Genomic DNA, 25980 nt, shown 5'->3' with positions numbered 1-25980 from the left:
CCTTTTATGATGTGGAGATGCCGGTGATGGACTGGGGTTGACAATTGTAAACAATTTTACAACACCAAGTTATAGTCCAGCAATTTTATTTTAAATTCACAAGCTTTCGGAGGCTACCTCCTTCCTCAGCTTGTGAATTTAAAATAAAATTGCTGGACTATAACTTGGTGTTGTAAAATTGTTTACAATTGTATCCCTTTTAAGCAAAGACATTTGAAAACCTGCAAACACAGTGTTCTCGCTAATCCTGTTTTTCCCTCACTGATGCTGATGACATTGTAGAAGTGTGAGTTTCGGGATCGAAGACATTGTACTGTGATAGATATCTAGATTATTAAATAAATAAGCTGGATGGATAATATTGAGCTTAAAGTGTTGTCAGGCTTTCAAAACACAAAGGCATTTGGAAGCACAAGCTTTTCAACACAGCAGGGGGTAATGTAAGAAAAGGAACAAGGACATACATCAAAGGCTTCGGATCGGGAAAGCAATGATAGGTGTGAAAAAAAGCCTGGGTCTCTCATTCCTACCTGGTAATCTGTTCAAAGAACTGGGATTTTTAAAACATCAAACAGTGTTGCACCCAGCGTATGGTCAAATGGTATAAGGAATGGATTTGAAGCCACTGCAGCAATCAAAATTGGAGACGTCAGGACCATTAAGAATGTCTGTGTGTGGAAATGTAATGGGCTATCTCTACATGAAAGGCCATGAACAGAGATAGTAAAGGGGCCTTTTACAACCCTTCGTTCGAGCACATGGGGCTCGTTTTTCGGGTGAAGAAGTGGGTGCATTGGGGACAGGGGGGCTCCGAAAATCGCTGAAATCCCGAGCGGGTTCGGAGCTCGGCTCCAACTTCCGGCTTCCCCAGTGACGCGTCCGGGTGCGCATGCGCCTCCGAATGAGGAAGTCCCACCGACAATTAAAGCCGGTGGGATGATACTTTGCAGAGTTTGTCAGTTAGCAGAATTACTTGAAGTACTTGATTGACTTGACATTTTGGCAGGGGTGTGATTTTGAAGCATCTTCAGCGTGTTTCCCGTGCTGTGGGAAACACTCCCTGTTGCAACAGACGTGTTTCAGCCAGCAGCCAGTGGGAGATGCAAATGCTCATTTGACAGGTGAGCTGAAAACGTCATTTATTGCAGCAGGGAACTCTGTCTCTTCAGACAAAGTTTCGGCTGCAAGACCTTTGTGTTTTCACTCAAAATTCTTATTTTCTACCCAAAACTCTGCAGTTCAAACATATTTAACTACTTTGCGGACCCCCTCAAACTCACACCGTGAGGGTGGGGGCGCCATGGCTGCATTCACCACTACATCCGAGGATGAGCAACATCACCAGCCTCGCCAGGCACGGCGTCCACCTCCGCCACGTGGAGCTCCACGTCACAGTGCTGCGCCACAGGCACCTGCACAAGAGCACAGAGGGCAACAACAGAGAGAGCGACGTCGCAGGAGGCACTACCCTCGCCACAGGGTCTACAGACCGAGGTGCAGCTCCCTGGACCTCTCTGAAGAGCAGTGCATACGGAGGCTGAGAGTGAGTCGCCAGGTAGTCCCAGACATCTGCAGCCTCCTTCATGCCGAGCTGCTCCCGGCTGGGCCGAGCAGTATCTCCTTATCTGCCGCTGTCAAAGTCACCACTGCCCTCAACTTCTTCGCCTCCAGATCATTCCAGGGTGCCATCGGGGACATCGTCAGGGTCTCTCAGTCGTCTGCACACAAGTGCATAAGACAGGTCACCAAAGGCTTGTTTTGCAGGGCCTCACACTACGTCAACTGGCTTCTCACGAGTGCAGGGTGTAATCGATTGCACCCATATAGCAATACGAGCAGCTCCACACGAGCCAGGACTGTTCATCAACAGGAAGGGGTATCACTCCATCAACACTCAGCTTGTGATCACCGCAAAAGATTCCTGCACGTGTGGCCAGATTCCCTGGCAGCTGCTACGATTCCTTCATCCTCTGAGAACCCAACATCCCGCCTCTCTTCTACGCACCGAACATCCATAATGGCTGGCACCTCGGGGACAAGGGATACCCGCTGCACACCATGGCTCATGACACCTCTGAGGAACCCGATCACCGAGCAACAGCGTCGCTATAACGACAGCCACATCGCTACCAGTTCTACAATTGAGCATGCTATAGGGCAGCTCAAGATGTGATTTAGGTGCCTTGATTGTTCTGGGGGAGCGCTTCAATACGCACCAGACAGAGTGGGACACATTATATTCGTGTGCTGTGCCCTGCACAACATGGCACAACAGAGAGTGGTACTGCTTGAGGAGGCCCCATCCACACCTGCCACCTACATTGAGGAGGAGAAGGTGAAGGAGGAGGAGGAGGAGCAGGAGCAACCCATGGGCAGAGCAGTGGCTCACCTGGCTGCTCGTGAGGCCAGGGAGTCACTGATATGTGAACGGTTCTCCTAACATCAGACAGTGTGAAGAGTCCAGTCCTCACACCACCTGGATAGAGCAGCACCAACACCAGCCCCCACCACCGCTCCCTGAACAAAACAGTCCTGCAACTACACATACACCCACTGTAAAGTGACCCAATGGGTGGCATCAAGTGTCAATGTTCATGGTGAACCTCATGAAAGGGCCCTATCACAAAAGACAGTCAAGAATGGCTAAGACGTGGCAGTAGTGATGACAATCATAATATTTAATGTGAGTTTAACAAAAATCTAAAAGAAATAAAAAACGTGACCAACCGTCAAAGACCCTTGTGCATCCCCTTCGTTCTTACAAAACCTTCGCCTTTTGCTTCCGACTACTTCTACATGGTGCATCCCCTGTGGCCATAGCAGAGGTAGTGGCAGGTTGCTCTTGTTCATGCCCTGACCGATTAGATGCTTTGGGCCTCATGGGTTTTGGTGCCCATGAGGACCCCTCCAAAGACTGCTCCACCTGCACCTGTGCAAGGGCAGACTTGGCCACCTGGAGAGGAGGCAGCATTGTGGGTACTGGTTGAGAGGGGAGCAACGGGTGAGATGTGGGAGTGCTTTGAGTGGCGTCCCCACTTCCATGTCCCCTTTCGCCATCATCCCTCCCCTGGGCCAGGCCCACATCACTCCTACCACTCTGCTGGACAACAGTTTGGAGGACATGTGTGAAGCCTTGTAAGGCCAGTGATAGTGTTTCTGCCTGCCCGTTTAAGGTGGCAGAATGTTATTCACTGTGATTCTGAACTGCCATTGTCAGGGCCTGAATGGACTCACTTGTGAGCCGTGCTTGAAGCTCAATGGAGGCAAGCCTTCTCCCCATCGCAGACATTCCCGCACTTACCCGCGACACTATCTCAGAGATTCCCTCACGTCCCTGTGACAGTATTTCAGAGATTCCCTCCCGTACCTGTACCACCATTCCACTCATGCAGGAATTGGACTCCTCCATCCTCTGCGATATTGTGGAGAGTTTGCGTGGCACCTGTTCCAGCACCTCACAAATGTGCTGCTGCCCCTCGATCATTCTCCTTTTAAAGGATGGCCCCCAGGGTTCAGCATCTATGTCCAGCTGAGCAGAGCCTCGAAAGGAGTGCTCCCACCGACAGCTGCCTCTACCACCAGTGTCTGCTCGTGCTCACGTGTGTGGTAACTCACCATGTACGACTCCAACTAACTGCAGACTAGGACCCACCGAGGTGTGAGTATCTGCGCTGGTGGATGGCTCACTAAGATGTGACGGTGCACCCTCAGAGGCCGACAGGTCCTCTAAGGAGTCGCCCTCTGCCGTCACAGCGGTCGCTGAAGGCCCTGTAAGAGAACAAAAGGCAATATTAAGCATCATCACAGATGTGTCATGTTGCAATAAGCATACTGAGGTGCTGTAGATGGCAAGGCATGTTAACATCAATTCATATTCTATGTTGAATGTTAAAGTTCTGACACCAGATGTTTGTCGGGTGCCAGTCTTGGCGTCCCCGATGGACAGGCACTCGAGGGTGCGGCTCAGCTCCAGCGCCTCCTGCTCGGCGTCTGTGAGGACAGCAGTTTGTTGCGGCCCCCCTCTGGTCCTTGCCCTCTCCCGTGCATTCTGGGCTCTCTTCTCCAATAAGGGGAGAAAGCACAGACACGTGAGTGAGTGATGGTGACGTGGCCAACCGATGAATGCATTGGTTTGGGTGCGGCTGACTGTGAAAGAGATGCATCAGAGAGTGAGTATGAGACAGAGCCATGACATTGTATGAGGATTGGGTTGAGTGGTAGTGGTGGGGTGAGTAATGGGGAGGTGAGGAAGTGCAGGTAAGTTGAGGATGAGCTTTAAGTGGGTGTGAGGAGTGATGTGATAGAGTAGTGTTGGCAGTGCAGAATGAGTTGGGGGGTGGGCGGTGATGTGGAAGATGGAATGTAGGAGAATGAGTAAGTGAACTCACTTTTGCTGACCTAGTTAGGGCATTGAAATGCTTCCTGCACTGGATCCAGGTGCGGGAGATGTTGCTGCTGCTGGTGACCTTCTCTGCCACCTCAAGTCAGGCCTTCTTGGTGGCAGAGGCAGGCCACTTCCTCCCGTCCGCCAGATAGAAGACATTCCTCCTCCTCCTCACCCCATCCAGTAGCACCTGGAATGAGGCATCAGTAAATCTAGGAGCAACCTTTCCCCTGTGCTACTCCATTGTGCTCTGTGGGTATTTGCTCCAGGAGCAGCCATTGGTGGACTGCCCCTTTAAATAGAGCTCCTCCAGCTGACAGTCTGTGATGCGGGTGCGCAGTCCGCCTGCTGCGCAGCTTTCCGAACAGGCAAACCCGGAAGCCACGTTAAGTGGGCAGGTTGCCCATTCGCCCAATCACCGCGCCCCCCCCGCTGCCATCCCACCTCTCCGCTAATATTGGGGCCATGGTCTTTTCTACGTCAAAGGGTCTCCAGTCACATGATCAAAGCCTAAACTGTCAATCATTGAGGTATGTTAATGATTGAGGCATAGCAACAGGGAGCGATTGGACAAAAAGAATGGCCCTCCCCAATCCTACGTCCTAGTGGTGAAAAAAACAATATAAAAGGAAAACTTTGAGAGAAGAACAGTCTCTTCACCACCCGCAGTCACAAGGAACGCACACTGCAGTTGAACATCACGCAAGAAGAAGAGGCCCTCGAGGACTGAAGAGCTGATCAACCTTCAGGCCCGATGAGCAAAATCCTTGGTTTAAAGGTTGTTCATGTATTAATGATTTGCCTGATGTGTGTATGAATTGTTAAGTCATTACATAATAATGTTGTGAATTATTAAGCGTATAACGGGATTTTATAGAGGAAAGTCATATGTATGGTTTGATTTTGCTTCATGCATGCTTGTATGAATGATAACATCATTAAATTACTTTTGATTAATGAAACTATCGTGTGTGAGGGTGACTTTCTTTGCTTGACTATTCGTCCAGTGTCCAAGTATCACATAAAATAAGGAATTCTCTATAAGACTGGTGAAATGGGCAGACTCCTGGCGGATGCAATTTAATGTGGATAAGTGTGAAATGATGCACTTTGGGGGAACAACACGGAGAGGCAATATAATCTAAATGGTACTATTTTGAGGGGGGTGGGAGAGCAGAGGGACCTGGGGGTGCATATTCTCAAATCTTTGAAGGCGGCAGAGCAAGTTGATAAGGCGGCTAACAAAGCGTATGGAATACTTGACTTTTAAAGAGGGGCATTGAATACAAATACAAGGAAGTCACGCTAAACCTTTACAAATCACTGGTTAGGCCTCAGCTGGAGTATTGTGTACAATTCTGGGCATCACACTTTAGGAAGGATGTCAAGGCCTTGAAGAGGGTGCAGAGGAGGTTTACTAGGGATGATACCAAGGATGAGGGACTTGTTAGGTGGAGAGATTGGAGAAGCTGGGATTGCTCTCCTTGGAGCAAAGAAGGTTAAGGGGAGACCTGATAGATGTTTTCAAAATGAGGGGTTTGCATAGCGCAAAAATGAGAAACTGTTTCCTCTGGCAAGTGGGTTGGTAACCAGAGGTCATAGTTTTAAAATAATTGGCAAAAGAACTAGAGGGGAAATTAGGAGAATTTTTTTTCAGAGTTGTTAAGATCTCGACTGCACTAACCTGAAAGGCTGGTCGAAGCAGATTCCATAGGAACTTTCAAAAGGCAATTGGACATGTACTTGAAGAGGACTAATTTGCTGGGTTATGGGGAAAAGCTGGGGTGTGGGACTAATTGAATAGCTCTTTCAAAGAGCCGGCACAGCACAACGGGCCGAATGGCCTCCTTCTGCTGTAAGATTCTGTGATTCTATAGTTAGTTACCCCCTCAACACATTCAACTAGGTTCGTTGGACATGACTTGCCCTTTACAAATCCATGCTGGCTCTCTCTGATCAGCTTATATTTGTCCAAGTGCTCAGTCACTCTGTCCCTAATAACAGATTCTAGCAAGTTCCCCACAACAGGCGGTAGACTAATAGGCCTATAATTTCCTAGTTTATCTCTCCTACCCTTCTTAAATAATGGAGTAACATTGGCAATTTTCCAATCCTATGGGACAATGCCTGAATCAAGAGAGTCTTGGAAGATCATGACGAACGCATCTACAATTTCCTCACATACTTCTGGGGTAGAAACCATCAAGTCCTTTGTTATCTGACAGATGATCCAGAGATTGCCTCTAGCTTCTCTAATTCCGTTGTAACCTTTCTGGCCTCTTCATTACATCAATATTATTATGGGCAGTGATGTTTTGAATTTTCCCCTTTTGTTACACGTAAGCTCTAAGGACACTGACTTAGTGTTCTTCCTCCTCCCTACACCCTCACTGTGCTAAAATCAAAAGTGTTTATATACTATCTCAAAAAATATGCCTCAAAACGTCACCATTTTTGTGATATTAAATGAATCTACGCAGCCTGTATGTCTGTTTTACCAAATGGTTTCATTCTTGTTTTTAGGGTCCATAATAATTCAGCATTGAATTCAAAATTATGAGGGATTTTGATGGAGTAAATAAGGAGAAACTGTTTCCACTGACAGGAGGGTCGGTAACCAGAGGACACAGATTTAAGGTAATTGACAAAAGAACCAGAGGGGAGGTGAGGAGAATTTTTTTACGCAGCGAGTTGTTATGATCTGGAATGCACTGCCTGAAAGGGTGGTGGAAGCAGATTCAATAATAACTTTCAAAAGGGAATTGGATAAATATTTCACGAGGAAAAATTTGCAGAGCTATGGGGAAAGAGCGGGGGAGTGGGACTAACCGGATAGCTCTTTCAAAGAGCCGGCATAGGCACGATGGGCCGAATTACTTACTTTTGTGCCGTATGATTCTATGAATGATAAAAGAATAACAGCTGGATAGTTACATTTGAAAAAAGTGCTACATTCAACAGCTACACCTCTGTTTCCAAATTCCATCTCGCAGACTGATTGACATCTGCCTTCTGGCTCAAACCTGTTGTCAATTAATGGAAACACTTCTCCTTGAGTGGGTCTCTCTAAATTCTTACCCTCTCTTCTCCATTGTTACAGAAATACTCACCAAAACTATCCGCTTTGACGGGGGCAATATCAGATCAACCACCCGTCTTACCCACCCCCTCCCCGCGTTCCCTCCCTCCTCGCCTCCTGAAGTTGAAAGTCCTTCCTATTATTTCTAATGAAGCCTTGATATTTAGATTCATGCCAAGCAAATTTATTTCCTGATAGAATCGAGATGGCTGTGATTTTGGGAAATTGTACCAGCTTCAGATTTTAGGACCAGGTTCCTGTCTGGAGGGAAAAAAATGGTAAAAGATCAAATGTTAAGGAAATGGCTGGCACAGTTCGGACATTGGCTTTCACTCCTGACAGTTAAGTTTGATTCCAACCCCTAACTTTACAGCCAACAGGGGAAAACCTTTATTGCAGATAAAGTGACTCCTGGATGGTTTCACTCCATTTTTCTAATGGGCATGTGCCCACAGCGCAAAACCAGTGCTAACTGGCACTCGGGCTATAGGGCAGCCAATCTGGGAAATGAAAGGCACCAGTAGGGAATGAGACTGGGGGCTGAGGCAAGTAGCTGGGGAAGAATTGAGGAAGCTATACTCTGTATTAACTATGCTGTGCCTGACTTGAGGGTGCTTGATTCCCCTGCACTAATAACATCCTTCATCTCGATGAGCACAAAATTCACGGGGAATTGCGCACTATGGAATATATTCCTCAATTGTTAAAGTTCGGGAACGAGCACTCGAAACACTCATTAACATTTTCTGGTGCTATTTCTTTTGGGTTGTCACTTGCCTGGGAAGTGTGCACAGATGCACTAAACATTTCTACCTGAACTTCAAGTGGAAAATATACCTCTCAATGTATCTGTATGGTTTGATTGGTAGAGAAATGGCAATTTGTAGAGAAATAATAATGACTAATATAAATAAGTAGGGAGAGACTGTTTCCACTGGCAGGAGAGCTAGTAACCAGAGGACACAGATTTAAGATAGTTAACAAGAAAGCCAGGAGGGAGAGGAGGAGAATTTTTTTCTATTAATCAGCAGGTTGTTGTGATATGGAAAGCACTGCCTGAAAGAGTAGGGGAAGTGGATTTAATGACTTTCAAAAGGGATGTGGATATATACTAAAAAGGAAAAATTTGCAGAGCCGACAGGGGAAAAAGTAGGGTAGTGGGATTGATTGGATAGCTCTTGCAATGAGCCGGCACAGGCAAGGTGGGCTGAATGGCCTCCTTCTGTGCTGTATGATTTTATGACTTTAGAGTACGATTAAAGACTACCCTTGTGTTTCTGTATGAGGTGTACTAACAAAGCGCATAATGAAAAATGTGACGTTTCTCTGGGATTTCGCCAAGCCTCATCTAACACATCCACACCACTGCAATTTCAAGGGGTTTTTATGTTGCTGCACTATTTTTGGGAGGGGAGTATGCCAGGCTCTAGAATACTGCTCTACCTCCCCCCAACAAACCCCCCCCACCCCACCAAATTTATGCTTCCATGCCGCCATTCTATGTCAAACACCAACCAAAAGTGGAACCAACGAATCTGGTGGAGCACCATAGGATTTGGGGCAGGGGGAACAGAATTTCCTCTTTGGGGCAGAGTTCTGGCAGAGTAGGACATCTGCCTGCTCTTTGGATCTACCCTGACCCTGACCCATGTTCCTGGGTCAGGGTGGGATTTCCACTGTCGGGGGAGTCCACCAGTGTGAGGGCAGAAAATCCCGAGGGTGCTGCGGCGGAGACATTGAGGCGGTGAAGGACCTAAGTGGGGTAGACGCATCCCAAAGTTAGCAGCAAGGCTCCTGCTGAAGGCCTCAGCCAAGTTGATTTCAGGCAGAGATTGCAGAGTCTAATATCCCCCTGGTCTCCTCTGCTGCTCTGAGATCTCTGCCCTCTTCCAATTCTGGCCTCTTGCGCATCCCCGATTTTAATCGCTCCACTATTGATGGCCTGCCTTCAGCTGCCTAGGCCCTAAGCTATGGAATTCCCTCCCTAAATCTCTATACCTCTCTACCTCCCTCTCTCTTCCTGTAAAACCTACCTTTTTGATCAAGCACTCGGTCACCTGGCCTAATATCTCCTTATGCGGCTCGGTGTTAAATTTTGTCTGATATACGCTCCTGTGAAGCAACTTGGGACATATTACTACGTTAAAGGCGCTATATAAATGCACATTGCTGTTGCTGGAACAAGATGAGTCGGGGTCGAGAGTGAGAAAACTATTTGGCGTCGGCTGCAATTTTCTAACCTAAAGGCGCCTTTCACAGAGCCGTGGTGGAGAAACCAAGAGAAGCACAGCAGCTGATGAACAACTCAGCCGCTTTACAGCCAATCACACTTAGTCGTTGGGCCCATTACTTAAGTGTAGACTAAAGAATCAGGTTGGTCAGTAACAGCTAAGAAAGAAAGGCTTCCAACTATACAGCACTTTTCATGACTTCTGGATGTCCCCAAAGTGCTTCACTGCCATTGAAGTACTTTTGAAATGTAGTCTGTGTTGTAATGTAGGGAAATGTGGTAGCTAGTTCTGCACAGCAAGCTAGCACAAGTAGCAATGAGATAAATGACCAGATAATCTGTTTTAGTGGTGTTGGATGAGGGATAAATATTGACCAGGACACCAGGGAGTACTCCCCTACTCTTCTTTGAGTAGTGCCATGGGATCTTATACATCCAACTGAGACGCAGATGGGGCCTCAGTTTAACATCTCATCCAAAAGACGGCACCTCCGACAGTGCAGCTCTCCCTTAGCACTACACTGATGTGTCAGCATAGGGTATGTGCGCAAGTCTCTGGAGTGGGGCTCGAGCCCATGTCCTTCTGACTCAGACAAGAGTGCTACCAGGCAAGAGCCACGGCAGACAGTTCTCCCTCTGCGCTCTTTCTAGAGTAGGGTTGCCAATCCTCCCGGATTATCCTGGAGTTTCCAGGAATCAAAGATTAATCTCCTGGGGGCTGCTGCAAGCAACCCAGGAGAAAAATCATAAGGACATTAAAAGAAAAGTTTGTGTGTCTTTTTCATTTTCTTTGAAGCGTTTGGTTTATTAGTCATAAAAATATTGGAGATGGAGCAAAAGACCGTTGATTGACCGTAAAGGATCATCCAACAGGGTAACGAAGAGTCTGTTCGCTTTCCAATTGGCCATGGGAAGGCGGTGCGTCAAGAGGATGGGCGACCAATCACAACAGGGTGGGGGGGGGAAGCAGTTGGAGGTGGGAGGTCATGTGATGAAATCTCCTGGATTACGTCCAATCAGAGTTGGCAACCCTATTCTGGGGAGAGTCTATATTTGACAATTCTGTAGGTTGGATTATTACAATTTAGAGAGGCCACGGGAAGGCTAATGTACTAACGATGAGATTGGTGGTGGGGGGGGGGGGGGGAGAAAAGCTTATATTAACAGTTTTACATAGGATAAGACAATGTGGATAATTTGCTATGAATAGCTGCTATCACAGGGAATTCTCCATTATCCGCAGCACTATTATCCACCACCTCGATTATTCCCCCTGAAACTTTGTAAGGCAATGCCTTGCAAGAGACATTGCCTCACTGCGCAGCTCCCTTTAGAAAAATGTGAAGTAAGAGTACACAAAGGAAATACTCCTTAATGGTAAGAAGGAAAGCAGTAGAGGGACCTCAGTCTGCAGATACACAGGTCCTCCAAGGCGGCAGTTCAAATAGATAAGACCATTAAAAAAAAGCAAATAGAATTCTGGATTTTGCATCGAGAGGAATAGAATACATAAGCAAGGAAGAAACGTTGAATTTGTACATGACCATTGTTAGGCCGCAGCTGGAGGTTTGTGTACAGTTTAGGTGGCTCATGCTGGATAAAAATCAATACAGTCACTTCACTATCCTCAAAGTGGCTCTTGGCAAATGATTAACAACAACTTGCATCTATATAACACCTTTTAACTTAAATAAACCACCCAAGACCCTTCACAGGAACGTAAATTGACACTGAGCTAAAGCAGGAGATATGAGGATTGATGACCAAAAGCTCAGTTTAAGGGGGGTCTTAAAGGAGGAGAGAGAGGTGGAGGGGCAAAGAGGTTTAGGGAAGGAATTTCAGAGCTTAGGGCCTAGACAGCTGAAGGCACGGCCACCAAAGGTGGGAGGAAGGAAATTGGGGACGCTCCAGAGGCCAGAGTTCTAGAAGGGCTGTAGGATGTTACAGAGATAGGAAGGGGCGAGGCCATGGAGGGATTTGAACACGAGGATGAGAATTTTAAAATCATGGCAATGTAGGTCAGTGAAAGAGTGCGATTCATCTGTAGATTTAAAAGGCTACAGGCTCGTTGGACCGAATAGGCTTTTTTTAGCTGTTCAAAATTCTTTTCTTCCAATTGAGAACAGGCTGGATGCCCAGACTTTGCAGGTCCCAGGGCAACCCTGACAGTTCCATTATATCACCGTGCCAACAAATTGTAATAAATGTGTCGATAGATGGTGAATGTGTGCGCCACGTGCCTTGGGCCATGGAAAGCATTAGTAACAGCCAGAAATACAACATTTCGAAGGAGATGATTCTTCTTTCACTTTCCCTCATTGGCGGGCACTTCTCGTACAATGTTTTTTGCAAATGTTTTTAATTGGTGGCAGCACGAAGCAGAAAATCACTTAAGGGCCTTCAAATTCTGTCGTGGGAATATTGAGATGCCTCTCCCTGCACCAATAGCGGAGCTGTTAATCCCTTTAAATGGACGAGTTGCCCCTTGCCTAAAATAACAAGGTGAAAACCTTTCAGACAAATGAGTTGTTCGCCACTATCCCACACAATGTAATACGAAGGCCTTATATTTGAAACAAACCAGTAAAGTATTAGAGAGCTGGGGACAGATCCAATCCGGCCAATTACCGCCCCATCAGTCTACTCTCAATCATCAGCAAAGTGATGGAAGGTGTCGTCGAAAATGCTATCAAGTGGCACTTACTCACCAATAACCTGCTCACCGATGCTCAGTTTGGGTTCTGCCAGGACCACTCGGCCCCAGACCTCATTACAGCCGTGGTCCAAACATGGACAAAAGAGCTGAATTCCAGAGATGAGGTGAGAGTGACTGCCCTTGACATCAAGGCAGCATTTGACCGAGTGTGACAACAAGGAGCCCCAGTAAAATTGAAGTCAATGGAAATGAGGGGGAAAACTCTCCAGTGACTGGAGTCATACCTAGCACAAAGGAAGGTGGTAGTGGTTGTTGGAGGCCAATCATCTCAGCCCCAGGACATTGCTGCAGGAGTTCCTCAGGGTAGTGTCCTAGGCCCAACCATCTTCAGCTGCTTCATCAATGACCTTCCCTCCATCATAAGGTCAGAAATGGGGATGTTCGCTGATGATTGCACAGTGTTCAGTTCCATTCGCAACCCCTCAGATAATGAAGCAGTTCATGCCCGCATGCAGCAAGACCTGGATAACATCCAGGCTTGGGCTGATAAGTGGCAAGTAACATTCGCGCCAGACAAGTACCACGCAATGACCATCTCCAACAAGAGAGAGTTTAACCAACTCCCCTTGATATTCAATGGCATTACCATCGCCGAACCCCCCACAATCAACATCCTGGGGGGTCATCATTGACCAGAAACTTAACTGGACCAGCAACATAAATACTGTGGCTACAAGAGCAGGTCTGAGGCTGGGTATTCTGTGGCGAGTGACACACCTCCTGACTCCCCAAAGCCCTTCTACCATCTACAAGGCACAAGTCAGGAGTGTGATGGAATACTCTCCACTTGCCTGGATGAGTGCAGCTCCAACAACACTCAAAAAGCTCGACACCATCCAGGACAAAGCAGACGGCTTGATTGGCACCCCATCCACCAACCTAAACATTCACTCCCTTCACCATCGGCGCACCGTGGCTGCAGTGTGTATCATCCACAGGATGCACTGCAGCAACTCGCCAAGGCTTCTTCGACAGCACCTCCCAAACCCACGCCCTCTACCACCTAGAAGGACAAGGGCAGCAGGCACATGGGAACAACACCACCTGCATGTTCCCCTCCAAGTCACACACCATCCCGACTTGGAAATATATCGCCGTTCCTTCATCGTCGCTGGGTCAAAATCCTGGAACTCCCTACCTAACAACACTGTGGGAGAACCTTCACCACACGGACTGCAGCGTTTCAAGAAAGCGGCTCACCACCACCTTCTCAAGGGCAATTAGGGATGGGCAATAAATGCCGGCCTCACCAGCGACGCCCACATCCCATGAACGAATAAAAAAAAACATAATTGACTATCCCCCCCATATCTATCTTTTCCTTCTTCACCCAAACCATTCACTTATTATAGAAGAATGCACAGTATTATGCATGGCTTAACAACAAGGGGTTAATTGACAGCGAAATGGAATAAAGGATTTGGATGTGATAATGAACCATTCATTAAAACCTTCTCCGCAGTATATGAGTCAGACAGAGTGTTAGGCTGTGCGTTACACTGCAATTCGAAGGAGGTAGCATTTACTGCAGATATTACATCAAAGAAGGACATTAATGGATTAGCGAGGGCCCAGAAAATAACACAGCCGGCTGTTGAGGATTTTGAACTATGTTATCAAGACGAGCTGAGACATTTTGTAATGTTTTCCTTGGAAGAATCGGAAAAGCAATAGTTTAAATATTTAAAATCCTAGGTAGTAGGTGAAGTCGGGGTTAGTAGATTCTGTACACTGGCTCCCAAAGTGAACATCACGTAAACCTTGCTTCCTTTGTTTGAGTTATGAAAGGGCAGCCTGATAGTGTGGGGCCTGTCAGATCTACATCGCACTGTCCTCCTGGGGCCCACAAGATCATCAGGTTTCTGACATGGTCGGGGGGGGGGGTGATGGGGGGTGAGGGGAGTCGGGATAATAAATGCTTTTCTGCAATGGTAGCACTGTTTTCCTTTGGATAGCTGAGACTACAGGTGGGATTGTGACTCCCTCTGTCCGGCAGAAACCGGAGTTAAAATCGAACGGCCCTTTTTTCCCCTTGCTGATTCCATCCCGCGGCGATTTTAATGTAGGGTGGTTGAGGCATGGGCCTGGGTTAGGCGGACGCCTCATTAACATATGTTAATCGCTCAGATAGGCCCACGAGGCAATTTTAACAGCCAACTGGCCGGAGCAACCGCTGTGGTCACTCCGACCAGTGAAACCTGCCGCACACCCAGCGGAGGCCACAAAAGGTAAGTTAAAAACTTTTCTTTTTCAGGCCAGGAGGAGCAAGGATGCTCCCCTGGGCCACACCAGGTAATTCTGGTGCTCTGCAGCACTGGGAATCCCCCACTGCCCACCCGCAGAACCCTGACGAACACCCGCACCCCTCCCCCCCCCCCCGCGACTTACCCGAGAGCCAGAGGGTGGCCTCAGGAGACTGCCCGATCTTCACCTGCCGTAGCCGGCCACTTCGGGAAGGCAGCCGGCCAGCAGGATGTTAACGAGGCCCAGTCGTTAACCGCGGAGACTATCAATCAACAGCAGTAAAACAGTCAGTTATTGCTGTTCGTGGGATCTTGTTGGCTCCCGCATTTCCTACATTATAACAGTGACTACACTTCAAAACTACTTTGTTGGGTGAAGTGCTTTGGGACGTCCTGAGGTTGTGAAATGTGCTGCATAAATGAAAGTTCTTTCTCCTTTCTTTCTTTCCTTCTCTACATGAGTCTCCAACTCTAATCTCACTCTCCCACTTGCTCTCCAAACCCTTTGATCTAATTTCCTTTCAAAAGGATTTATGGACTCTGCTTTAACCATGGCTTGAGGCAAAGAATTCCACATTCTAACCACTCTCTGTGGAAAAAATGTTCTAACCTCCCCTTTAATGCTTTTTATGATTACCTTATTGTATTTCCTTTTATCAACCCCTTATAAAGTTTCCTATCCGACTACCTGCACGGGCAGTTTGTTCTATAGGTTGATCGCCGTTTTTCTTAAGAAATTCTGCCCTGTCACCACTTGGTTATAGTTCTGAGGCCATTTTTGCAGCTCTCAGGTTACAAAGCAAACTGGGATCTATCTGAGACTATATTATTTAGCATCTGAAAAAGGATAAGTAACGGTAAGTGGGGTTTCAAATATCTGGATGGGCATCCCCTGTGGAATTACTTCATGCATAACAAAAGTGAGGCTTTGCAATGCAGACTCAGTGCAGCCAAGAAGAAGTCACATACAATGTAATCTACAAATCAATAGCTGCTCCACCTCTGAATGCAAGTCATGAGGCCCTTTCAGTAAACAGCATTTAAATAGCCCAGTACTGTACTTTGTCCATCAATGACATGTTTCCCTCGTTATTGAATGATTCGTTTCTTAAGTGAGATTGACTGCAGCTCCTGCATCATTGGCTGGCACTGTAGGCCAAGAGGGACAGCGACTCACTACACCCTCTCTGCTGAGTTCCCAATTTCTTGTGTGCTGTTGTGGGGAAATGCCCTGTGTTTGATGCCTCACCCCAGGCTATTGCTGCACACCCCCATGTGGTTGGTTGAAGAGCAGCACTGGCAAAGGCTTGGCGGACAAGTTATATGTAAAAAAGGGAATTACAGACCAGTTAGCCTAACATCGGTAGTGGGGAAAATGCTGGAGTCTATGAGAAAAGATGTGGTAACAGAACACTTGGAGGGCATTAACAGGATTGGACAAAGTCAGCATGGGTTTATGAAAGGGAAATCATGCTTAACAAATCTACTGGAGTTTTTTGAGGATGTAACTAGTAGAATAGATAGAGGAGAACCAGTGGATGTGGTGTACTTGGATTTTCAGAAGGCTTTTGATAAGGTCCCACACAAGAGGGTAGTGTACAAAATTAAAGTACATGGGATTGTGGGGAATATACTGGCATGGATTGAGAATTGGTTGACAGACAGGAAACAGAGAGTAGGAATAAACGGGTCTTTTTCCGGGTGGTAGGCAGAGACCAGTGGGGTACCATAGGGATCAGTGCTTGGGCCCCAGCTATTCACAATATATATCAATGATTTGGATGAGGGAACTAAATGTAACATTTCCAAGTTTGCAGACGACACAAAGCTGGGGTGGAATGTGAGCTGTGAGGAGGATGCAATGTGATTTAGACAAGTTGGGTGAGTGGGCAAGAACATGGCAGATGCAATATAACGTGGATAAATGTGAGGTTATCCATTTTGGTTGCAAAAACAGAAGGGCAGATTATTATCTGAATGGTGATAGATTGGGAAAAGGGGAGGTGCAAAGAGACCTGGTTGTCCTTGTGCACCAGTCGCTGAAAGCGAGCATTCAAGTGCAGCAAACAGTTAGGAAGGCAAATGGTATGTTGGCCTTCATTGCAAGAGGATTTGAGTACAGGAGCAGGGATGTCTTACTGCAGTTGTACAGGGCCTTGGTGAGACCACATCTGGAGTATAGTGTGCAGTTTTGGTCTCCTTATCTGAGGAAGGATGTCCTTGCCATGGAGGGAGTGCAACAAAGGTTTTCCAGACTGATTCCTGCGATGGCAGGACTGACGTATGAGGAGAGATTGGGTCGACTAGGCCTATATTCACTAGAGTCTAGAAGAATGAGAGGTGATCTCATCGAAACATATAAAATTCTAACAGGTCTAGACAGACTAGATACAGGGAGGATGTTCCCGATGGCTGGGGAGTCCAGAACCAGGGGTCACAGTCTCAGGATACGGGGTATGCCATTTAGAACCGAGATGAGGAGAAATTTCTTCACTCAGAGGGTGGTGAACCTGTGGAATTCTCTACCACAGAAGGCAGTGGAGGCCAAGTCATTAGATGTATTCAAGAAGGAGATAGATATATTTCTTAATGCTAAAGACATCAAGGGATATGGGAAAAAAGCGGGAACAGGGTACTGAGTTAGACAATCAGCCATGATCATTTTGAATGGCAGAGCAGGCCTGAAGGGCAGAATGGCCTACTCTTGCTCCTATTTTCTATGTTTTTATATGTTTCTATGCTTCGATCAAGTTGCACCTGCACCATTGCATTCAGTTCCAGTCACAAGGCCCTAAGACACAAGAGAAACATGCAAGTCCTGAAAGCAGTGCAAAGAAGGAACACAAGATTAATCCCTAGTATCAGAAAGAAAGAAAGAACTTGCATTTATATAGCGCATTTCATGACCTCAGGATGTCCCAAAGTACTTAACAGCCAATGAAGTGAAGGCGGTCATTGAAATGAAGACAAAACAGAGTGGGAGAGATTGGATTGGGTCTTGAGGAAGCCCTGAGTGAATGTGGAAATAAGAAAGACTTGCATTTATATAACGCCTCCCATGACCTCAGGAAGTCACAAAGCCCTTTACACCAATTAAGTACTTTTGAAGTGTGGGTCACCATTGTAATGTAGGAAACACGGCAGACAATTTAAGCACAGCAAGGTCCCACAAACAGCAATGAGATAAATGACAAGATAATCTGTTTCAGGTGTTGGTTGAGGGATGAATATTGGCCAGGACACCAGGAGAACCCCCCTGCTCTTCAATCAATAGTGCCGGGGGATCTTTTACACCCACCTGAGAGGGCAGACAGGGTCTCGGTTTAACGTCTCATCCGAAAGATTGCACCTCCGACAGTGCAGCACACCCTCAGTACTGCACTGAAGTGTCAGCCTTGATTATGTGCCCATATCTCTGAAGTAGGACTTGAACCTACAACATTATAATTCAGAGGCGAGAGTGCTACCAACTGAGCCACGGCCGACATTATCCTAGGATTGATTAACGAGGGAAGATTTTTTTAAAAAGCTAGGGCCAGGAAATTCCTCGGAGCTGCTCCTCCTCTGCTTGCTGCCGTAACTTCATCGAAAGTGCGGCAGAAACTCCGGATACATACTTAAGTGGGGATTTCCGCCACACTTGTGGTGAAGTTACGATGGTGGAGTGGGAGAAGCGCCGAGGAAACTCCCAGCCTGGGAGTCTTTAGCCTTCAAAGGAGTCGAATGGGAGGGGACCTTGTCGAGCTCTATAAGATGAGGAGACATTGGTACAAGCTGGTAAAAGAAATGTTCAGGAAGCATTTCTTTAACAAAGTGATTAAGACCCAGAATGGTCTTCTGGGTAAGGCAGTGGAGTCAGAATCTCTGGAATCACTAAAAAGGCCGTGAGATGCCGCGAAGGAGGTGGAAATCACAGCACTCCATGGAAGAATGATTTAGTTGGGTCGAATGGCCACCCTCATCTGTATTTACCCTGTAATCTAAACTGAGTTATGCAGTGCATTGAAACAGATCTAAAAACAATGGATTTTTCCATGAATAAAATGTACCCACATTGTTATACAGGCCAGGATTTACTGTTAAGAACAAGCAAAAGACAATGGTAGGTGTGGAACTTGCACCAAGAATGTAAAGTTCCTTCTTTTATGGATTCCGCCCAACCCATTTAATCTCTTTAAGAAAGGTTTTGCAAAGCTCAGTTCTGACAAAAGGTCTTCGACCTGAAACATTAATTCTGCTTCTTTCTCCACAGTTGCTGCCTCACTTGCTGAGCTTCTCCAGAATTTTCTGTTTTTATTTTGCAAAGCTTTGTTCCCCGCCTGCACCCTCCCCTATGAACTCACACCCTTTTCCAGGATATCCATCCAAGCTTGCATCATAAAGGAGTGGTGTTCTTTAGCATGTACTTAGCAGCTTAGAGCCACCTTGTTTCATGCAGCATTTGATCGCCTTTATCTGCAGGGACCCTTCTAACTCCAACTCTGCTCCTCGCCAGGCTGTCATTCATCTTTATTATTTAAGAAAAATTTATTAAACAACACAAGGGAGTGTCTGGGAGTCCAGTCTGTGTAATCAAAGAGCTATGAAGAAAAAGAACACAATCGCTTCTAATCTTCAGCCTTGTTCCCGACGTGTTATTTTTATACATATTTCCGCCAGTACTGTTCTCACTGAACAGTCAATATTATTGTTTGCCTTCAGTCATCTCCAGATAGGAGCAACTTCTCATTTATCGCTTTCACACGGCTGACTTGCATTGTCTTTCTCTGCGATCCTCATCCATTTATGTGAGAACACCATCCTTTATTGTTGGGCATTGTTCAGGATATATGATTTAAGAAGCTGACAGATTTTCTGGACTGTGGAATTTCTATTTGCAAGGGCAAGCAAATAGATGACCTCTGACCTCCAATTTAACCAGCCCAGAGTGATGTAAAATCTGATCAGTTATTAAGATATAGATTTTTTTTAAGGTCATAAGCAGATAACATTCATCACACATATCTCTGTTTCAATTTGCAAATATCACAAAGATATCACACTTCATATACAGTCATAGAATGATACAGCACAGGAGGCCATTCGACCCATCGTGCCTGTGCCGGCTCTTTGAAAGAGCTATCCAATTAGTCCCATTCCAGTGCTCTTTCCCCATAGCCCTGCAAATTTTTCCACTTCAAGTATTTATCCAATTCTCTTTTGAAAGTTATTGAATTTGCTTCCACCATCCTTTCAAGCAGTGCATTCCACATCATTACAACTCGCTGCGTAAAAACATTTCTCCTCATCTCGCCTCTGGTTCTTTTGCCAATTACCTTAATTCTGTGTCCTCTGGTTACCGATTGTTAGGAACATAGGAATAGGAACAGGAGTAGGCCATTCAGCTCCTCGTGCCTGCTCCGCCATTTGATAAGATCATGGCTGATCTGTGATCTAACTCCATATATCTGCCTTTGGCCCATATCCCTTAATTCCTTTGGTTGCCAAAAAGCTATCTATCTCAGATTTAAATTTAGCAATTGAGCTAGTATCAATTGCCGTTTGTGGAAGGGAGTTCCAAACTTCTACCACCCTTTGTGTGTAGAAATGTTTTCTAATCTCGCTCCTGAAAGGTCTGGCTCTAATTTTTAGACTGTGCCCCCTACTCCTAGAATCCCCAACCAGCGGAAATAGTTTCTCTCTATCCACCCTGTCCGTTCCCCTTAATATCTTATAAACTTCGATCAGATCACCTCTTAACCTTCGAAACTCCAGAGAATACAACCCCAATTTGTGTAATCTCTCCTCGTAACTTAACCCTTGAACTCCGGGTATCATTCTAGTAAACCTACGCTGCACTCCTTCCAAGGCCAATATGTCCTTCCGAAGGTGCGGTGCCCAGAACTGCTCACAGTACTCCAGGTGCGGTCTAACCAGGGTTTTGTATAGCTGCAGCATAACTTCTGCCCCCTTGTACTCCAGTCCTCTAGATATAAAGGCCAACATTCCATTAGCCTTATTGATTATTTTCTGCACCTGTTCATGACACTTCAATGATCGATGGACCTGAACCCCTAGGTCCCTTTGGACATCCACTGTTTTTAACGTTTTACCATTTAGAAAGTACCCTGTTCTATCCTTTTTTGATCCAAAGTGGATGACCTCACATTTGAATTCCATTTGCCACAGTTTTGCCCATTCATCTAATCTATCAATATCGCTTTGTAATTTTATGTTTTCATCTACACTGCTTACAATGCCACCAATTGATTGTTCTGCCACTAGAAACAGTTTCTCCCCATCTACTCTATCAAAACCTTTCATAATTTTGAATTCCTCTATTAAATCTACCCTTAACCTTCTCTGCTGTAAGGAGAACAACCCCAGCTTCTCTGATCGCTTCATGTAGTCCCGCATTGCTGGTACTATTCTGATAAATCCCTGCATTGTCTCTAAGGCCTTGACATCCTTCCTAAAATGTGGTTCCCAGAATTGGACACAATACTCCAGCCGGGGCCTAACCAATGATTTATAAAGGTTTAGCATAACTTCCTTGCTTTTCTACTCTAAGCTTCTGTTTATAAAGTCAAGGCCATACCGTATGCTTTTTTAACAGCCTTCTCAACTTGTCACCTTCAGAGATATTGTGTACATACACCCCCAGGTCTCTCTGCTCCTGCACCCCCTTTAAAATTGTAGTTTACATTGCCTCTCCTCGTTCTTCCTACCAAAATGCATCACTTTCCACTTCTCTGCATTAAATTGCATCTGCCATGCATCTGCCCATTTCACCAGCCTGTCCATGTCTTTCTGAAGTCTGTTACTATCCTCCACATTGTTTATTACATTTCTGAGTTTCGTGTCATCTACAAACTTTGACATTATGCCCTGTTTACCCAAGTCCAGGACATTAATATGTATCAAAAGAGCAGCGGTCCCAATACCGACCCCTGGGGGACACCACTGTTTACTTCCCTCCAGCCTGAAAAGCAACCGTTCACCATTACTCTCTGCTTTCTGTCTCTTAGCCAATTTCATATTCATGCCCCTTTAATCACATAGGCTTCAATTTTGCTAACAAGTCTACATATGAAATGCCTTTTGAAAGTCCATATACACATCAACCGCACTACCCTCATCAACCCTCTCCCTTACTTCATCAAAGAACTTAATCAAGTTAGTCAAACATGATTTGCGTTTAACAAATCTGTACTGACTTTCATTTAGTAACCCATTTTTCCAAGGATCAGGGCAGTACCAATGGGAGAAAGGATCAGGGCCGAACCAATGGGACAGAGGATCAGAGCAGTACCAATGGGAGAAAGGATCAGGGCAGGACCAATGGGAGAAAGAATCAGAGCAGCACCACTGGGAGAAAGAATCAGGGCAGGACCAATGGGAGAAAGGATCAAGGCAGGACCAATGGGAGAAAGAATCAGAGCAGGACCAATGGGATAGAGGATCAAGGCAGGACCAATGGGAGAAAGAATCAGAGCAGCACCACTGGGACGCAGAATCAGGGAGAAAGGATCAAGGCAGCACTAATGGGATAGAGGATCAAGGCAGGACCAATTGGACAAAGGATCAGGGCAAGGCCTGTAGGCAATTGGCAGGAGCAGCGCCAATAGGACAATGACTGGAGCAGGCCCCCGAGATAAAGGATAGAAGTACCCCCTTGGACAAAGTATGACCTACTGCTTCCAAATGATGCTGTATGAAGTATTATCAGTCAGTGTGTAGCCATAAATAATTCAGATAATTTCACTCCTTAACTTGAGAAGCCTTTAAACATGATGGAGTAATCAGTCTATGATAATATTAATCACTTCTTCCATTGTTTTCTACCAATTTCAGAAAGTTTCTAAACAACCCTGTCTGAGGTAGTGTGTACAATTCTGGTCACCATGTTATGTGAAAGATATCCAGGCACTGGAGACAATGCAATGAAGGGCAACTAAACTGATAGCTCAGATTGAGTTGAGAGAAGAGGTTATAGAAGCTGTGAACACTTACACTGGAGAAGAGAAGGCCCAAGGTGAACTTATAGAAATATTCAAGATCCTGAAGGTATCAATGTACAGGACTGGGAAATACCTGCCCGGTGAAGTTACGACAGCAGAGCGGGAACAGCTCGAAGGAAATTCCTGGCCAAGATCAACATCAATGAGGGTAATTTTGACTTTAGGTGATAGTGTAAAATGGGCGATATCGATTCTGCCGCCCGTCATACATCTCACCCGACTCCAAAGTCAATGGAACTAAAAACAGGGAGAAATGTATAACAGATCAACTGAATGGATATCGTCCATTTTACACTATCACCCCAAGTCAAAATTACCCCCAATGTGTTTAATGTATTCACAGATTTTAAACAAGAGAGCATAGTCTCAAACCTGGAAGAGGGAGGGTGAAAAGACAGTGTAGCATTAACTACCCAGAGGATGGTGAATGTATGGAGTGAAGACAGTGGGATTGACCGTATCAGCAAATCCAAGACTGAGTTGAATAAATACCTAGAGAACTAAATCTAGAGGTATTGTGGGCTCTGTTAATTCCTCTTCAGAGAGTTAAGCAGATGGGCCGTAATGGTCTTTCCCAGTCCTGTACATTCTTATGTTCCTTTTCTAAGGAGAATCTTCCACCATTTTCCTGGCACATACTGGGAGCTTGTATCAGAAAATTGTGGATGGAAAATCATGTGCGTGGGTTGCACAATTTCTCGATGTGCGGTCCTGGCAGGGGCTGAGAGCACACAAGCAGAAAACTTATCCTTGTCTCCCACTAACTCGCCTGTTTTTGCCTCTCAAAAAGGATGACCGTTCAATTTGCACCAATGGAATTAACGGCCTCTGACTGTATTGAGCACATGGGCACATGGGTTCACTCTGCGCCCTGTCAAACGAGGCTATGATAAAGCAATGTTGCCAGTCCTCTGCCAGCTTTTCCATCTCATCGCCGCACGGCTGGATAGCTTCTAAGCATTCACCAAATAGACTTATGCAAGGAGGTACTGCAGCGAGGTGCCCTCCTACCATAACACACAGCTACTTGCACGCCATCAACCATGATAAATATGGGTCAAAATGATCATTTTTACGCCAGAAATGGGAGAATTTAAAATGGGGAACTGGGAAATGGCAGAGCAATTAAATACTTTGGTTCTGCCTTCACGGAAGAGGACACAAATAACTTCCCAGAAATGCGAGGGAACCAAGGGTCCAGTGAGAAGGAGGAAACCAAGCCCAGTCGACCCTGCAAAGTCCGCCTCACTAACATCTGGGGACTTGTGCCAAAATTGGGAGAGCTGTCCCACAGACGAGTCAAGCAACAGCCTGACATAGCCATACTCACAGAATCATACCTTTCAGCCAACGTCCCAGACTCTTCCATCACCATCCCTGGGTATGTCCTGTCCCTCCGGAAGAACAACCCGACCAGAGGTGGCGGTACAGTGATATACAGTCAGGAGAGAGTGGCCCTGGGAGTCCTCAACATTGACTCTGGACCCCGTGAAATCTCATTGCATCAGGTCAAACATGGGCAAGGAAACCTCCTGCTGATTACCACCAACCGCCTCCCTCAGCTGATGAATCAGTCCTCCTCCATGTTGAGCACCACTTGGAGGAAGCACTGAGGGTAGCAAGGGCACAGAATGTACTCTGGGTGGGGGACTTCAATGTCCATCACCAAGAGTGGCTCGGTAGCACCACTACTGACCGAGCTGGCCAAGTCCTGAAGGACATAGCTGCCAGACTGGGCCTGCGGCAGGTGGTGAGCGAACCAACACGAGGGAAAAACTTACTCAACCTCGTCCTCACCAATCTACCTGTCGCAAATGCATCTGTCCATGACAGTATTGGTAGGAGTGACCACCTCACAGTCCTCGCGGAGACGAAGTCCCGTCTTCGTACTGAGGACACCATCCAACGTGTTGTGTGGCACTACCACTGTGCTAAATGGGATAGATTCAGAACAGATCTAGCAGCTCAAAACTGAGCATCCATGAGGCGCTGTGGGCCATCAGCAGCAGCAGAATTGTATTCCAGCACAATCTGAAACCTCATGACCCGGCATATTCCTCACTCTACCATTACCAACAAGCCAGGGGATCAACGCTGGTTCAATGAGGAGTGTAGAAGAGCATGCCAGGAGCAACACCAGGCATACCTAAAAATGAGGTGCCAACCTGGTGAAGCTACAACTCATGACTCCATGCATGCTAAACAGCGGAAGCAACATGCTACAGACAGAGCTAAGCGATTCCACAACCAACGGATCAGATTAAAGCTCTGGCAGTCCTGCCACGTCCAGTCGTGAATGGTGGTGGACAATTAAACAACTAACGGGAGGAAGAGGCTCTGCAAACATCCCCATCCTCAATGATGGCGGAGTCCAGCACGTGAGTGCAAAAGACAAGGCTGAAGCGTTTGCAACCATCTTCAACCAGAAGTGCCAAGTAGATGATCCATCTCGGCCTCTTCCCGATATCCCCACCATCACGGAAGCCAGTCTTCAGCCAATTCGATTCACTCCACGTGATATCAAGAAACGGCTGAGTGCACTGGATACAGCAAAGGCGATGGGCCCCGACAACATCCCGGCTGTAGTGCTAAAGACTTGTGCTCCAGAACTAACCATGCCTCCAGCCAAACTGTTCCAGTACAGCTACAACACTGGCATCCACCCGACAATGTGGGAAATTGCCCAGGTATGTCCTGTCCACAAAAAGCAGGACAAATCCAATCCGGCCAATTACCGCCCCATCAGTCTACTCTCAATCATCAGCAAAGTGATGGAAGGTGTCGTCGACAGTGCTATCAAGCGGCACATGCTCACCAATAACCTGCTCACCGATGCTCAGTTTGGGTTCCGCCAGGACCACTCGGCTCCAGACCTCATTACAGCCTCGGTCCAAACATGGACAAAAAAGCTGAATTCCAGAGGTGAGATGAGAGTGACTGCCCTTGACATCAAGGCAGCATTTGACCGAGTGTGGCACCAAGGAGCCCTAGTAAAATTGAAGTCAATGGGAATCAGGGGGAAAACTCTCCAGTGGCTGGAGTCATACCTAGCACAAAAGAAGATGGAAGTGGTTGTTGGAGGCCAATCATCTCAGCCCCAGGGCTTTGCTGCAGGAGTTCCTCAGGGCAGTGTCCTCGGCCCAACCATCTTCAGCTGCTTCATCAATGACCTTCCCTCCATCATAAGGTCAGAAATGGGGATGTTCGCTGATTATTGCACAGTGTTCAGTTCCATTCGCAACCCCTCAGATAATGAAGCAGTCCGAGCCCGCATGCAGCAAGACCTGGACAATATCCAGGCTTGGGCTCATAAGTGGCAAGTAACATT

The sequence above is a fragment of the Heptranchias perlo genome, chromosome 5, assembly GCF_035084215.1.
Source record: "Heptranchias perlo isolate sHepPer1 chromosome 5, sHepPer1.hap1, whole genome shotgun sequence".
NCBI lineage: Eukaryota > Metazoa > Chordata > Chondrichthyes > Hexanchiformes > Hexanchidae > Heptranchias > Heptranchias perlo.
The sequence above is the reverse complement of the archived record's forward strand: the minus strand, read 5'-3'. Positions refer to the sequence as shown.